This window comes from Phyllostomus hastatus, unplaced genomic scaffold, assembly GCF_019186645.2.
Source record: "Phyllostomus hastatus isolate PE091 unplaced genomic scaffold, TTU_PhHast_1.1 phas_scaffold_129, whole genome shotgun sequence".
Taxonomy (NCBI): Eukaryota; Metazoa; Chordata; class Mammalia; order Chiroptera; family Phyllostomidae; genus Phyllostomus; species Phyllostomus hastatus.
This window is the reverse complement of record NW_025334009.1, coordinates 27,248,254-27,265,411: the sequence shown is the minus strand read 5'-3', so window position 1 is coordinate 27,265,411 and position 17,158 is coordinate 27,248,254. Positions and strand designations below refer to the sequence as shown.

General features: G+C 34.7%; 1 protein-coding gene across 7 annotated transcripts in view; it reads right to left on the bottom strand.

The window, feature by feature from the left end:
* The window catches only part of ANKRD28 (ankyrin repeat domain 28), a 177,224-nt gene that overhangs the window by 132,282 nt on the left and 27,784 nt on the right, over positions 1-17,158 (bottom strand). For 3 of the 7 annotated variants that reach the window (XM_045856627.1, XM_045856629.1, XM_045856630.1), the window contains exon 2: positions 14,760-14,869. The exons of 3 other annotated variants lie outside the window; for them this stretch is intronic. The gene's annotated coding sequence lies outside the window, so the exon portion shown is untranslated. Of the gene's footprint in view, positions 1-14,759; positions 14,870-17,158 lie in introns of those variants that run through there. One more of the 7 variants, XM_045856632.1, reaches the window with a different exon arrangement.

The following is a 17,158-nucleotide window of genomic DNA, read 5'->3' as shown; positions in this document are numbered from 1 at the left end:
AGTCAGTCTTCCTCTAAGAGTTTCAAATGAAAAATAATGCTTTATAGGTTTAATAGTCATAGCTTAATCTTATGTTAATTAGTCAAGCTCAAAACAATATCATGAACAAATTCCTAATAAACTGAAAACAATAGCTCTGTGTTACTACATAATTTACAATTAAATTTACAATGTCTCAAAAACTATGTGATCTTGATATTTATAAAAAAATGTAACTGTGATAGCTTTCATTTGTACTAATATATGTACATGAGTGGAAAAAGTAGGTTAATAATACAACAATTAATAAATAAATACTAAAAAGTTTCACATATTCACAACTGTAACCTACTTTTACCCAACTGTGTGTGTCTCATGTAAAAATTACAGTTTCTGCCCTGGCTGGCATAGCTCAGTGGATTGAGTGCAGGCTGTGAACCAAAGTGTCGCAGGTTCGATTCCCAGCCAGGGTACATGCCTGGGTTGCAGGCCATAACCCCCAGCAACCGCACATTGATGTCTCTCTCTCTCTCTCTCTCTCTCTCTCTCTCTCTCTCTATCTCTATCTATCTATCTATCTCTATCTCTATCTCTACCTCCCTCCCTTCCCTCTCTAAGAATAAATAAATAAAATCTTTAAAAAAAATACAGGGTGCTCAGTGAAATTAAAAACAAAAAAATTACAGTTTCTTACTCTAACCAAATCCAGCTAGCTTAGCTTCCCAACCCTTCAAGTAACTTACTAAACAATCATTTGTTAATAACTATTTATGTGCTAAGTACAGCAGTGAACAAGAGAAATAATTTGTAGCTTCATGAGGCTCACAAAAAATCTCCAATATATTCTTTTTTCCAGACTTGGAATATGGGGTAATAAAAGACCTGCTTGAAAACCAAAGTATTATATAAACATATATAGTACAAAAATATTATAGTTATCCTCCACATATGATTTACAATTAGAAATACACAAAAAAATTAGAGAAAGAAATACAAGAGGATTTTTTTTGGTATTATAATTGCCTTAATATCTTTTTTATTGAAATATCAAATTATTTCAAAAGAAAGAATGGTGCCTTTAATTCAGTTATTTTAGTCACTTACTCAAAATACTAAGTGACTAAAATAACTGAATTACATCAAACTAAAAAAGTATGCGGAGTATTTTTCACACAGAAGTATCACACAACAAAGTATGTCAATCTTTTTAGTTACTTATTTATAAAAAGCATTGCTAAAGTGTCTCATAGTACAAGACATAAAAAAGCAGGGGCTGGGATCATGATTGAATGCAAACTGAGATTAAATTTGTTTATATACTGACAGATTAACCATACAGTTAAGCACATATGAACACTGTAAAAAACCCAGTCTTCCACAGCAAAAAGGGGTTGTGTCCTATTCACTACAGTATATCCAGCTGGCTTTGCTTATTAGCATACAACAGTGACAAACAATGTCATGCATGAACATTTCTCATACTGATGACTGGATCTTGTCAGCAGAATAGAATTTTCATTTTCTTGTTTTTCTGTTTTTGTCAACAGGATACAAGATTTTACAGGTTAAAAATTAACACTGGCCATTTCATATGGTCTAACCTAATACCAATTATTCATGACAAGTTCCTTGAGGACAGGTACCTTTTCTTATTCTCCTCAAAACGCCCATCTTCTAGTAAGGGAGAAAGGTCAGTACAAAGTAAACTGCCAAGCAGTGCAGTAAGTGCTCTGACAGTGTATGCATAAGAGAAGGACACAGACACACACACATACAATGCATTAGAAATCACCAGATATACTAGTCAATAATGAACGATTTCAGGAAAACTGGAAGTTACCTGGAAAATAAAATTAAATAGAATTCCTTAGCTCAGTGATCAATATACCAAGATGTATGTGTTCAAAGAAGTATAAAAGTGCTAGGAAACTAATGACTGATTTCTCCCTAAGATGAAAAACAAGACAGGGATGCTCTGCTCCCACCACTCTCCTATTCAGTATCTTACTCAAAGTCCTAGTGTTAGCAGACACGGCTGACTGTCTATGTATAAAATCTCATGGAATCTCCAAAAAAGTTCCCAGAACTAATAAGTAAATTTAGCAAAATCATAAAATATACTTATATTTCAACATACTACCAAGGATTGGAAACTAAAAAGTTAAAAGCAGTAATATTTGTAATAACACTCTCAAAACTGAAATACTGATACAAATTTAACAAAATGTGTGTGAAATCTCTATGCCAAAAACTCTAAGATGTTGATAAAGGAAATCAAAAATCTAAAGAAATGAAGAAAAATACCACACTCATGAACTGAAAGACTCAATGTTGTTACAATGTAAAATTTTCTTCCTTTAATCTATAGACTCAGTGAAAACCTAATCAGTCTCATTGTATTTGTGGAAATGAATAAGCTAATTCAAAAATTTATATGGAAAAACAAAGGAAGTAGAAGAGCTAAAACAATTTTTAAAAAGAATCAAGTTGCAGGTTTCCGACTCCTAGAAAGTTACAGTAATCAAGAGTATGACAAGATGAAAGAACAGGCAGATAGATCTGATAGAATAGAACAAAGAATCCAGAAATAGAGCCACACATACATGGTCAATTGATTTTTTTACAAAGGTGCAAAGACAATTCAACAGAAAATAAAAGAATCTTTCTAACAAAATAGTCTGGAACAACTGTATAATTGTTTGCAAACAAAACAAAACCAACAATAAAAAAAATAACCATTGAGACAAGCTACCTAATATCATACCCAATAAAGAACTCAAAATGGGCCATAGACCTAGATTAGATGTACAACTTGAAACTAAAAAAAATTCTCAAAGAACATATAGGAGAAAATCTGTTACTGGATAGACAAAGATTTCTTAGAGACAATACTGAACTACAGTCCACACATTAAAATACTGATTTATTGAAATTCATCAAAATAAAGAATTTCCGGCTCTTTGAAAGACATCATTGAGAATGAAAATACAGGCCACAGTCTACGGCCATACCATCCTGTAAGCGCCCGATCTTATCTGAAAATACAGGCCACAGATTGAGAGAAAATACTTGCCAATCAGATACCTGACAAAGCATTTATATGCATGATAAAGAATTCATAGAACTCAATAGGAAAGCCCAATTTTTTAAATGGGGAAAAGATGTAAACAGTTTGACACTTAACCAAAGATATACTGACATAAAGATATAGAGACATTAATCATTAGAAAAATGCAAATCAAAGTACAATGAGATATTATTACACACCTACTAGAATGACTTTTTATAAAAACTGATGATACCGCATGTTGGAGAGAATGCAAAATGGTAAAATCCCTTTAAAAATTATTTTCAGTTGCTTACAGTTATTCATATAATTAATGTATAACACCTAACAATTCTACTCCTAGGTATTAACCCAATAAAATAAAAACTCATACTCACCAAAAAATCTGTCCATGAACATTTATACTGGCTTATTCATAATCTCCAAAACCTGAAAATAACCCAAACATCCCTCAACTAGAGAATGGAAAAATGTACTGTGGTAAATCCATGTAACAAATACTCTTCAGTTAATAGAAAAGGAACCAACCAATGACTAAACACACCAACAACAGACACAAATATTAAATGTATTATGCTAAGTGAAAGGCTACATACTGAATGATTCTATTTCCTAAGACCTTCTGCAAAAGACAAAACATTAAGGACAGCAAAGAAATACACAACTGCTAGGAGCTGGGGACCTGAAAATGGTATAAATACAAATGGGCACAAAGAACATTTAGGGGTGATACAAGTGTTCTGTATCTTGATTGTGGTGGCCATTACATAACTGCATACATTTGTATAAGCTCACAAAACTGTGCACTACGAAGAGTACACTTTACTCTATCTAAATTATACCGTAATTAAAAAAGAAAAATAATAAACATATTACAAGAAGCCATATGAGAATTTTTAAAACATAATCTCATAAACACAAAAACTGAAAAGACATAAAATTTAGAAGACATAAAAAATTCATAAATTTAACCATTTAAAAATATTAAATTTCTACATTGAAAAAACATAACCACAAAGTAAAACAAATGACAATTATAAGGGAAAAACACAATCCACTAGAAAAATAGGCAAAGAACATAAACAATTCATAGAAATGGAAACACAATATATAGTTTTATATAATATTTCTATAATATTATGTATAAGTATATAAAAAGATGTTCGACCTAGTGTGAGAAATTCAAATTAAAATTATAAGGATATACTATTATTCATCTCTTAAACTGCAAAGAACAAGAAGTCTGAAACTGTATTGGTCCTAGAGTGAATGAAGTATGAATATAATCTCTGTCAGCAATTTGCCAATGTCTAGCAAAACTGTGAATGTATATTTTTTTCTGCTATGGAAATACATTTCCAGGATGTATTTTTAAGAGAAAAAGCAAGTTAAATTAACAATCTATACTACATGCTACCTTCTGTTTAGCAAAGAAAGGGAATGAAAACATTAGTATTTGCTTTTATTTGCATATAGAAACACTGAAGATACATGGGAAACACTGAAGATACATGGGAAACAAAGTTATTTATTTGGAATGGGTTGCACAAAGTGGGAGGAAGACTTCTTGGTTATAGCTTTATCTGACTGAATTATGTGAAGGTGGAAGAAAAAAAGGGAGAGGGAGGAAGAGGAATTTACCCTAATATATTTGTACATGACCTACAAAGGTGTTATATGATAAAGAATTTGACTAGTTTTTGTCCTGAGTGCCTGTGAGATTCTAAACCCTTGGAATTTCCTAAGTGGCAGGTGTCTTTATCATTCCTACTGAACCCTTAGAGCCACAACTGGGTTTATGCTAATGAAGTGACTCACAGTAGGCCCCTAGACTGTTCCAGATTGGGGCTGGCCATGCTGGAAAGAACCACCATGTGATAAAAGGGTCGGGGCTGTGGGCCATGTGATGTTAGCCTGACCAGCTAAACTTCTGACCTCTGGGGAGGGTAGTGGGGCTAAAGATTGAGTTAAATCTCTTGGCCACAATCAACACATCCTTAAATCCAATATACCTATAAACTGAATCCCCAATAAATCATCTTGACACTGAAATTGGTTGAGCATCGATATACTGGGAGGGTGATGTGTCCAGAGGGCATGAAAATTTCGAGTCTGGGACCCTCTCAGACCTCACCATGAGTCTCTCCTATTTGATGTTTCGATTTTGTTCTCTTGCTATAATAAAACTGTAATCCTAAGTATACCACTTTCCTGAGTTCTGGGAGTCATTATAGCAAATTATGGAACCTGAGGGAGCAGTGGGAATCCCAAAATTTATAGTCAGTTGGTCAGAAGTGTGGGTGGCCCAGGAACACTGGAGCTGCAGCTGGTATCTAAAGTGAGGAGTCTCTGGGAGGACCAATCCCCTACTTGTGAAGTCTCCAGAACTGCACTATAATAGGCGGTTACTCATGGCAGAGTTGTTTGTGTTAGCAAAAGAACAACTTAGATATCAACAGGAAACTGGTTACATAACAATGAAATACTAAGCACCCGTACTCTTTAAGTACTAAAGTAGAATAAACTCAAGATACTGGAGATACAGAAGGCAAATAAAATGTAGAACAGTGGACTAGTATACTCCCCACTATGTAAATGGTGGGGAGTAACAGGTATCTGACTACGGAATCATAAAATCTTTAGGGATAGAGAAGAAAATAATGGTCAGCTATAGTTAGGGAAACCAGATGACTTTGGGATGAAGTGGCTAGAGGTGGAAGGGGCAATTTTTACATTATGCCCTTTATATTTCTTTTAAATTGTGAACCATAATTACCTGTTAAAATTAAATTTAAAAATCTACACAGATGAATCAGATGCATACCAAAGGTGAGAATTACAACAGTGATTCACTCAAAAAAATAACTGAAGTGTATGAAGATAGACTAATTCTACTCTGTCAGCCTGTTTTCCTCCAACTCAAAGTTTGACAGACCAATTAAATTAAAAATTTCCAGAGGAGCCTAGAAATCTGTATTTTTAAATAGTAATTCTCATTCAGAGCCAAGATGTAGAACTACTGATAGGAAAGGGTTACTAAATTTACAGAGCATTGTGCCAGCCAAAATGAGTTGATGCAATAAAAATATTCCCCACCCTAACAGGTACAAAGCAAATAATAAAGATATACTACTTCACAAATGGGAACATTAATTTAGTCACATAGTACTGCAGAGAAAATAATTTAAGAACAATCATCATTACGTGAAAGGATGAAGCAAGATGGACCATGGTGACAACATGTGCACAGATTAATACCATCACTAAGAATGAACCCTCATCATGTACTCACCTGCTGTGAGAAAATATAAATTTGTGTTGTATATTCAAATGTAAGTGTATATGCATATATCAATACACCAACCTATAATATGTATGACACAGAGTAAGTTGATAGGTGGCTATATGTATGTAGACATCTGCTTATTATACTTGATGTATTCTTGCTTTAAAAAGGAGTGGGGAGCATTGTCCCAGTAAGCTGAAGTTGCAGGTTCGATCTCCAGTTAGGAAATATATAAGAAACATCCAATGAATACATATATAAATGGAACATCAAATCAATCTCTCTCTCTCTCTGTCCCCTCTAAAATCAGTAAATAAAAAAATTTTAAAACCAAAAGGACTCTAATCCCACTTCTAAATCTACCAATTTACAGAAGAAAATAGAGGAACATGCTAAAGGCCACCAAGAGGATACAATTAGCCAAGTTAGTTAGCATGTAGGAAATTCCATAAAACAAATGAACTTAACAATACGTGGATTTTTTTTTAAAGGGAAGGAGATACTGTTACAGATGTAAGAAACCAATCATATGTAATGTTCAAACTTTAAAAATTATTCTAGTTAGCTTTAAAAAGACATCTGACACAAAGAAAATGTAGTAACTATTGACTTTGTTTCAAAAATACTCCAAAAACATTTGAGGAATGGTAAAAATGTTGGTAATTGCTGAAACTGGATAACCAATTCACAGGATTTCATTAATAATCTGTGTGACAAAGTTTAAGAATTAAATTATATTTAAAAATGTTAAAGAATATCAATTATATAGCAATATTTAAAAAATGAGTACAATTTTAGACTGACATTCCCTTATGATTCTGCTCACACAGAACACAATTTTAAAAAGAGAAGTTTAAAAAAGTTAAAGTGGTTAGGTCCAACTTAGGTCTAAACTTTATAGCAAAACAGATCCAAATCAGAGTTCTTCAAAGCCAGCACTACAAACATTTTAAGCCAAATAATTATTTGTTGTGGAGTCCCGTCTCATCCATCACAGGACGTTTAGCAGCATCCCTGGAACTACAGACTAGATGTCTGTAGCACTGCCTCTCTTCAAGTGGTGACAACCAGAAACCTGTCCAGATATTGCCAAACCTGATCTATTCCTGATCTAAACTGGTAAATTTTTAGAATGGCAAGCTTACTATAAAAAGCAAAAGGAACTTAATAGTATATTCCTCAAAATCTTCCAAAAACAACTTGAGTAAAGAAGCATGACACTAGCCAGAATCAGACAAGATGTATTTTCCACATTAACTCCTCACAACCATCCAAGATCTCAAATATGTGAATAAGGATTCAATCTTTTTAAAAAATGTAAATATGTACATTTCCTTATGTACAGCTACCGGTGTGATTATGAGGAGTCATGTTAATACATGTAAATCATCTAGCAAAATGTATTTTGCTAAAAGCAAAAATTATAAAACTGCATATACCCTCTGTTTAGAATTATGTATACTCATTCATTCCAAGAGTTACTGTGTTGCTACAATGTGTTAGGTGCCAGTAATAAAGAGAGAGCATAGTATTATTCTAAAGGAGTTCTAGTTTTAGTAAAGGAGACAAGCACACACACAACTAGTTTATGATAAAAGGATATAGTACAATGATAACTAGGAATGCGCAGGCCTTAAAACAAACAGGCACAAAGGAAATGTTTATAAATACGTAATTAATGAAACACATTATACAGCCAGAGAAGCACAACTAGCCCACTCTAGTGTAGCAGGGTGAACTGAGTGTGTGTGTGCACTCATGTTGTCAGATGCCACGTCTGTCAAGATGATTGTCTTTAAACAAGGATTCGGACAAAAAAAAGGCAAAAGCCATTTGTAATAAAGAGGACAGGATGCAAAGCCAGCCAGGATACAAAACAACAGAAAGAGAGACACTACAGGTTGAAATACAAATTAATATAGCCTCTGGGGAGGGCAAGTAACAACAGCTAGCAAAATTATGACTGTATATACCACTGAGAAAGATCTCCAAAATATATGAACGGGGGAGGGAGGGATACAACAATCAAGTATGCTGTCATGTGTGTTAATGAGGGGGATGAGAACAGATTTGTATATGCCTGTCTTATCTTCTGTAAAATCTGTGTGACCAATACCCAATTGTATACTCTCCTCTGCATCACAGGGCAGAAGTCTGGAACTACATTTCCCAGAACCCCTTTTCCCAAATGATTCAAGGATAGCACATGCCAATGAAGGGCACTCATGCAAGATTTAGTAAAGAAAATGAGAACTATTATTGTCTGATAGAAACTGTGAGTAAACAGACAGGAAGACAACAAACAGGCACAAAGTTTGAAGTGGCTGCTGCGTGACCATGCCTGCTTTTTCCAGACTCAATATTGTACAGCAGACCCTCAAATAATGTCATTTCATTCAATATCACTTTGTTATAATGTTGATGAGATGCCACAAGAACTTAACTGTTGATATCAATTAGCCTATGGTAAAAATGGTTTCATTATAGAACATTTCACACCATTTCCAAGAGCCTATCAACAACACTGCAAGGACTTACAATACAATGTCAATTTTCCAAAGTAAATCCACACTTTCAAAGTAGTAATAGTTAAGGTCAACAGTTTCACGTGGCAATTTGAAATTTTTTAGTAAGTGTATAGAATATCAAAGGATAAAAAGAGTCAATCTTGAAAGAAAATGAACTTCATACCATATACAAAAGTAAAATTCCAGGTGAGTAAAAAACTAAGTGGGTAAAAATACCGCAAATTTTTAGAAGAAACAAGGTATTTTTAAGAACTTGATGGATTTCTTACACAAGAAAAGTAAAAGATACATATGATTATATTACAATTTAAATTTCTGAACAAGGCCCCATAAACCAAATGAAAAGATTAGCAACATATTAACATGTATACACACCAAAACCAACAAAAAATTCATAGCATATGCACACAATCACTGCGTTATAAGGGTTGGGGGTAGAAACTAGCAATCCACACAAAAAAATTTCATTGGTCAAAAATATAGAAATATAGTCAATTTCACCAGGAACCTTGGATGTACAAATTAAAACAAGATGCTTCATCATACCCATCAGACTGTAAAAACTGAAGTCAAACTGAAACAATTATCAAATATGAAAGAGGCAATATAACTGGGACAACCACTATGGAGAAAATAAAAATTACACAGTAAATGTGAACATGTGTACATACCCTATGGCCTAGCATGTCTACTTCCACACATCAACTTCAGGGAACTTTGAAACGGACACAAGGAGACACACAAGAACTTCTACTAAAGCACCATCTATAACAGCTGAAAACAGGAAACCACTTAATTGCAGTATGTTAGAGAAATAAACTATGGTTTATTTGTACAAACCACAGCAATTGTAACAAATATATCAACATGGATATATTTTAAACAATGGTACAAAAGACACATGTATTGTCTAAATGTTTAGAAACACCAAAAATGGCAGTATTTAGTCTATGATATTTTATGGGTATGTAAATACAGTATAAGTACAAAAAATTTATACTATATTAACCTTCAAATTGGTTTACCTGGAAAGGATGGGAGTGAGGTTCTAGCTTTGTATGTAATTACTTCATTCTTTAAGAGACACAAAGCAAATATGGCTAAGTATTAACATCTATTTATTCCTGGTGATAGGTACTTAGGTTTCTACTGAATTTTATTTTATCCCATGTGTCTAAAAATTTCAACCTAATTAAAAATATTTTTCAAGAAAGATTTTTCTCCTTGGCTTGACTATAGAAGATGAACGGAAATGGGGGAAAGACCAGATAAAAGAAGACTGGTCAGAGAACTACATTAATCTACAGGAAAAAGGACAGCAGCATGAACCAAGATCATGGAAGTGGGAAGGTCAGAGAATCAGGACAAGAGATTTCTTCATACAGTTATGCAAGCTTGGTATGCTTAGGTGCATTTTCTTTTCTTTAAGATCTCCTATATTGTTGAAATGCTTGTGCATATACACTAAACCAAAGTAAAAAAAAAAAAAGTCCCCTATGTCAGTTTGATTTGGGGGCCTGTCTTACAAAATTCAAGTTCAATTACGTCACCTCTAATTAGTGAACTTAGGCTACATTTATACAAAATTATTTAGTAAAAATCAAAGCCTGGGAACTTCTATCCAGAAACTCTAACTCATAGTACTGTATGTCTGAATTACTTACACAATGTACCAAGGACACATGCTTGTCAACTTGAACCAAAACTTGTCACTTTCACTATTGTGTATCATATAAAACTGGCAGCTTACAAAATCTAAAATTTATCATCTCTAACCATCACCAGAAAAAATATTCTACAGACATTGACCTCAATAGTCAGTCATTAACTCTGGATCCAAACAGAATTATAGGCAAAAACACTGCACATTCCAAAAGAAGATGTATGAACAACTCAAGAGTCAACCGTAACAAAAAACAATGTCCTCATACGTATAATTTAAATCTAAGAGTATCCCTTCTTCAAAACTAGTATTTCAGATGATTCCATCTTATGTGTGCACACATATATATTCATGGTAACTTATAGACAAATGACAACCCAAACAGACCCAGCTCTCATGAAGGAGGGAATGCAGGCCCAGAAGTTCACCAGGTGACCACTGTGCTTCCTTTCACAAACACTGCAGTAAGATCCTAGAACCCTGAGAAACACCATATGGAAAGCACTGCTCTTAGTCAATTCCCAAAAATATGCTAAGCTCTGGCAGTCATTTGTCTGTGTAATTTTTTTGTTTAAATACTGAGGTAACACAACTTTTGAAATGGAATACTAGTTTCTTTCAGGGTTGTCTGCTTATTAACATAAATTGCCTAAGAGAGACTCCACTTTTTAAAAAAAGGAATATAAAAGAAAGGAAGGGGAAAAAAATGTACCCACTTTTACCCTCTGTTCTACTTGTGCTTATGCAGTTTCTTTTCAGTCTGTCCTTCAGAAACTCCACACACATCTTTTCAATGCATTTGGTAAGAGGAAAAATAGTTTCTCAGTAACTCCAAGGTAAAGAAAAAAATTATCTTATCTTTCAGAATCATTCATTGTTTAGAGGCAAAAATGTAGGTATTATAATCTGGGCTATCTGGTTGATACAACACTCTCTGTGTATTGGTATCACTGACTATAGTTCAATTGGTGATTAATATGAGGTCTGTGCAGAAAGTATCCATCCATGTAATATGCAAAATAGAGACATTTATTGAAGATACAAGATATGACTGGGCCTTTTTTTCTGGATCGTAACCACAGACCCATGATTCCTCTCTGGTTACGATCTTCTTGAGGATCTGGCTCATTGATAGCAGTTTGAATCAAGCCATTAAAAACTGCAGCACAATGTTCCTTTTGCTCTGGTAGCAGAGATGATAGAACAATTTTGCCACGACATGTTTCATGCCAAGATCCTGCATCAAAGTCCTAGACAGAGTAGTTTCTGGAATCCCTGTATCAGCTTCCAGTTCTTGCAGGATCTTTGTTGACTGTAGCTGGTATACATTCAACATTCTCAAGTGTTCTGCTTGCTGCAGGCCTCCCAGAACATGAATCATTTTCAACAGATTCTTGACTATCTTTGAAGCATCTGTGCCATACTTTAATTTGAGCTGCACTCATTGAATCGTCCCCAAAAACCTTCTGCATTATCCGCACAGTTTCCATGGAGGAACATTCCAAGTTTAATGCAAAATCTGATGCATATTCATTGCTCTACTTAGTCATTATGAATGTGACGGCCACGACTCAATGGTGTCAACCACCCCCACTGACTAGAACAGTGAAGTTGTTATTGTTTATTACAGTCCATCCTCCTAAGCTACCAGGTTACACAGATGCCACGCAAACTATTCTCATTAAATTAACAATGGCTACACTTTTTCTGGACAGACCTCATATTGACCCATTATAATTTTTGTTTCTTTTTAGTCCTTTAGCCCATTTTTTGTCTTTTGTTTCTGCTCCTAACATTTATCTTTTATTTGATGAAGTCAGATACAACTAACTGTGATTTTTGAGTTATGAACTACCAAACAGGTCATCAATCACTCTCTGGTAACAACATGAAATGGTTATGTTTTAGAGTTAGAAAAGATCTAGGGTTAGCTCTGTTACCTTGGTAAAGTCACTTAATCCCTCTGTACAACAATGCCACTCACCTCAAAAATTCATATAAAGCACTCAGTACTCCTGAAGTACTTAATAAACATAAACCTCTTCCCCATCCTTCTCCTCCTTCCCTCCAAGTGTCCCAGAGTAGCTGCTGGGTCCTTTGTCTTTAAAGATCAAGACAGAAGAGCAGAATTTAGGAGATTAGAGGGAAAAAAATCTTTCTAGATCACATCAAGATTCCTCAGGGAATCTTAACCACGGGGAATAATAACCACGGGGGCAGAAAAGGGATATGAAGAACAGGCCAGTGCTCCAAGCACTAATCAACCAGAAGAGCTCTGCCTTTGTCATAAGATATTGGTATGAACCACAGGCTTCATTTGGTAGAATGGATATGGCAGCTTTTGAAATATGAATTCTGAAAATCATCAGAGTTGACAATCCCAACTTCCCCCAGTACAAATACATGTAACACAAAAACTGCACCCTCAAAAGTCACTAGCTAGCCATCTTCTTCAATGATTCACTTCTCCCGTCAGTTGGTTTGACCAGGACACAGCCCACACAGCCACATCTCATCTGTCCAAAGTGACCAGTACTATTCAAGGCCCAATACTTTGCGCTTCTGCAAAAGGAGGAATGTTTGGAAAGCTACTGGGGATGTCTCACATAGGAAAAGGGTGGAATAACTAAATCATGGCAAGGGAAGGAATGCAGATGAGCATCAGGAATAACTGGAACCAGGCATTCAAATAGCCAAGACACTTTCTTGTTAGACAGTGGGCATCATTCTCTCTCAATGCCGACCAGCGTCCTCCAAAACTGGCCAACATGAACACGAACAGCTCTCAAGTACTCGATCTTACTACACCACAAAGAAATGATTCTATTCTCTGGTTTCAGTTAAAAACTCCCAGGGAATTCTGATTGGCCTCTGTGAAAGGAGAGGGAGGGCGATGACCAAGTAGTGAAGAACTCTAGTCAGTCCTATTCAAACCACGTGGTAAGCAACCACGAGATGGAGGAAAAGAACCCAAAAGAAAGAAAGTACTAGTCCCATAAGATACAAACATGGTAGGTAAGCCAAACAACATAACTACTATTGTGGGACAATTTTTTAAAAAAAGCAGTTTTGGGAATCAAAGACATCTAGATTAAAAACTTTAATCAGCTGGTAATAAACCTTGGGCAAGTTATAATCTGAATTAGTTTCCTCACCTAAAAAATTAGACTAAAGTAAGATTTAGGAAAAAAAAATCACATAAATTTCCTAGTATAATTCTAGTACATAACAGGCATAAAGAAATGTTTTATTAGGTTATTAACTCATTAAATTTCACTGTTCTCACCAGCAAAGTTAAAAATAACAATGTTTACACACTCTTTGTATTAAGTATTTATGAAAGTTCCTGGCATATAACAGGCATTCTTCTATCATATAGAATTACAGAATTTCAGAGGAATCAAATCGACGCTTCATTATCTGCAGGAAGAAGTCTTTTATGTTACCTCTAAACTAGAAAAGTTCTTCCTGATATCAAGCTGAAATCACTTCCCATAGTTTTCACCCATCAGTTCTTAATTTGGCATGATAAAAGTCTATTCCTGCTTTCCCATGGCAGGCCTCCAAATATTTGAGGCAATCATGATGCCTCCCATTCCCCTACTCAGGTTAATTTTCCAAGTTACACATTCCTATTTGCCTTAATTTTCCCATATAACATGCACTTATTGCCAGAAATGTGGTAATTCGGATGCGGAATAGTCAGAATTGAGGCCTCCTTGTCATTTCCCTTGCACCAATCACTATACTACTTTTTGTCACATGTGCTGATATGCCAGCAAGATGCACAACACCCCCCTTCCATCAATGATATGCCTCTAGAATTAGTTTTTTAAAAGAACAGGATCTTATATTTCTCCCTATTCAATCTCCCTTTGTCTGACTCTCATCTGATCATATCAGCCTATCAACATCAATCATCTTAGTTCCTTAATCTGTCATCCAAAGTCTTGAACTGATGTTCAGTGATATTACTGGTTCTCCTCCTTCCAAGTTCACAACACGATTACACTTCTCTATTCACCCAACACCTAAGTTGGGGGTGGGTCATATAATTAATTGGCTTTAATCAATTAAACATGAGTTGAAGCGAAGTGACAGAAGCCTTTGAGGCCTGATATGCAATTCATCAGATTCCTTTTCTCGTACCACCAATACAAACTAACTCTTCATGATTAGTGCTTCACTTCCCCTAGAAACAAATAACTCTTTAAGTAATTTATTCTAGAATCTCACCTGAGAGCCACATCCAGCTCTATAATCTTCCTTCTTCCCCTTTCTGAAAAGTGGAGTAACCTTTCCCTGTCTCTAGTCTTCAGGCACCTCTCTCCTTAACTCCACAAGGCCTGAAAACATAAAAAGTTATTTAGAGAATTCATTTTCAAGTTTCTACAACCCCAAAATATAATTCATTTAAGCCAAGAACAAATAATTGCTATTCTTGTTCATCTCTGGACTTTATTTTCCTCATTCTGTTAAATCTCATTATTTTGCTTAAACCCAAAGACTGAGCTTTGATGAACATGGCCCATCACAGGAATCTTTTCCTTCAGATGTAATATTTGTCTTCCCACACAGAGCTATTCTCAGTGTCCTATGCTATTCATTTGCTGCTTAAGGTTTATTCAACATTTACCAAGGACCTATGCTATGTATAAGACAACTGCTTGGTCTCAGACATGATCTCTGTCCTCAAGGAATTTATAGTTAAAAATGTCAAATGAATACCAGAGGAGTGGGTAAAAACAACAACAGAAGGGATCTCGAATGCCCTATGTAATAAGCAGCATAATACGGTGCTTAAAAATATAAGCTCTGAAATCAGATGGTTCTGGGTTGAGATTCTGGTGTCATCTTCCTCATTTAAAAGTGGAATAATTAACAGCAAAGGAGTGTTTGAATAATTAAATCAGACAACACAAGTAATGGACTTAGCTCTACTTAATACTAATATTATCCTGAATATAATGGTTAATAATTTTAAAAAATTGACACACGAATATGGCTAATGATATTTATATTTTACAAGTATTATGATTTGGATTCAGTAGCAAAGGAATAAAGAAAGGGTTAATCTAAAGTCCAGAAATACAGTTAAAAGGCTGCTGCAGGAATCAATGATTAAGATAGAATGAGAGAAAAATCACCAAAGGGTTTAGTCCTGGCTCTTACTAATAACAGTATAATCTTATACAAGTTAATGTCCTCTCCAGGCCTCAGTTCTGTCATCTAAGAATTGACCTAGATGATTAAAGTTCATTTCCAATGCAACATATCTTTTTAATTACTTCACATTTTATCTCTGTATGTCTGTTGCAGGCATCTCTTATACAAATACCTTTAACAACAGAAACAAAATCTCCAAGGAGTAATTAAATGCTAACAATTACCTGTGGATGCAAGCATAAAACATAAAAGGCATGCAAAATGTCAAGGACTAGAAGAAAACTGCATCTGTGATTAGGCTTTCTTTGAGGTAGCAAAAACAAACAAACAAACAAAAAACACCCCTGCTACAAATGTAGAAACTGAGTTCAATTTTCTTTGAAATGTATACTATCTTTACCATTTTGTAAATAATAAACCCAGAGCTTTCTATAGAATAACATGAACAACTTCCAGGATATACTTTCCATAGTAAATCTCTGGATAAACAAATTTCTAAACCATCTAATACCATTTTCCATTTAATCTCCCCATCAGTTATAACTAACAAATGAGAAAAATAAAGGGCATCTGAACCAAAAGGGAAGTAAAATTATCTTTGTTCACAAGGAAAATAATCTTACATGTAGAAAACACTGAAGATTCCACTCATACCAAAAAAATACTAGAATAAATCCAACAAAGGTGTAGAATACAAAAATCATACATGGAAGATTATCAGTGGGGAGGGGGAAGGGAGAGAATGAGGGAAAAGGTGCAGGGAATAAGTATAAATGGTAGGTATAAAATAGACAGGGAGAGGATAAGAATAGTATAAGGAAATGGAGAAGCCAAAGAACATATATGTATGACCCATGGACATGAACTAAGGGGGAGAGTGAATGCTGGTGAGAAGGGAGGTACAGGGTGGAGGGGAATACAGCAGAGAAAAAAATGGGACAACTGTAATAGTATAATCAATAAAATATACTTAAAAAAAGAAAGAACTAATACAAAGGTTCAACCAAAAAAAAAAAAAGGCTTTTCTGCATGAAAGGACACTACCAATGGAGTGAAAAAGCAACCTATAGAATGTGAGAAAATATTTGCAAATCATATATATGATAAGAGATTTATATCCAGGATACAAAAAGAACTTATACAACTCAAAAACAAAAACAAAAGAAAACCTGATTTAAAAATGGACAAAGGACTTAAACATTTCTACAGAGATAAGCAAATGACATTAAGCACATAAAAAAATGCAAATAAAAAATACAACAAACCACTTCATACTCAATAGGTTGGCTATTATAAAAAACAAACCATTTGGAATTATAACTAAGTCATAGAGAAATCATCCTGAATGACCAACTGAACACTAGCTGGAGAAGCCTTATAAGCAAGGACAGAAAGAAGAAACCACTTCACCACAATGAGACTAGTAAGGAGTACAGAGGAGGCATGAGAGGACTGGTTGGGTTCCCAGG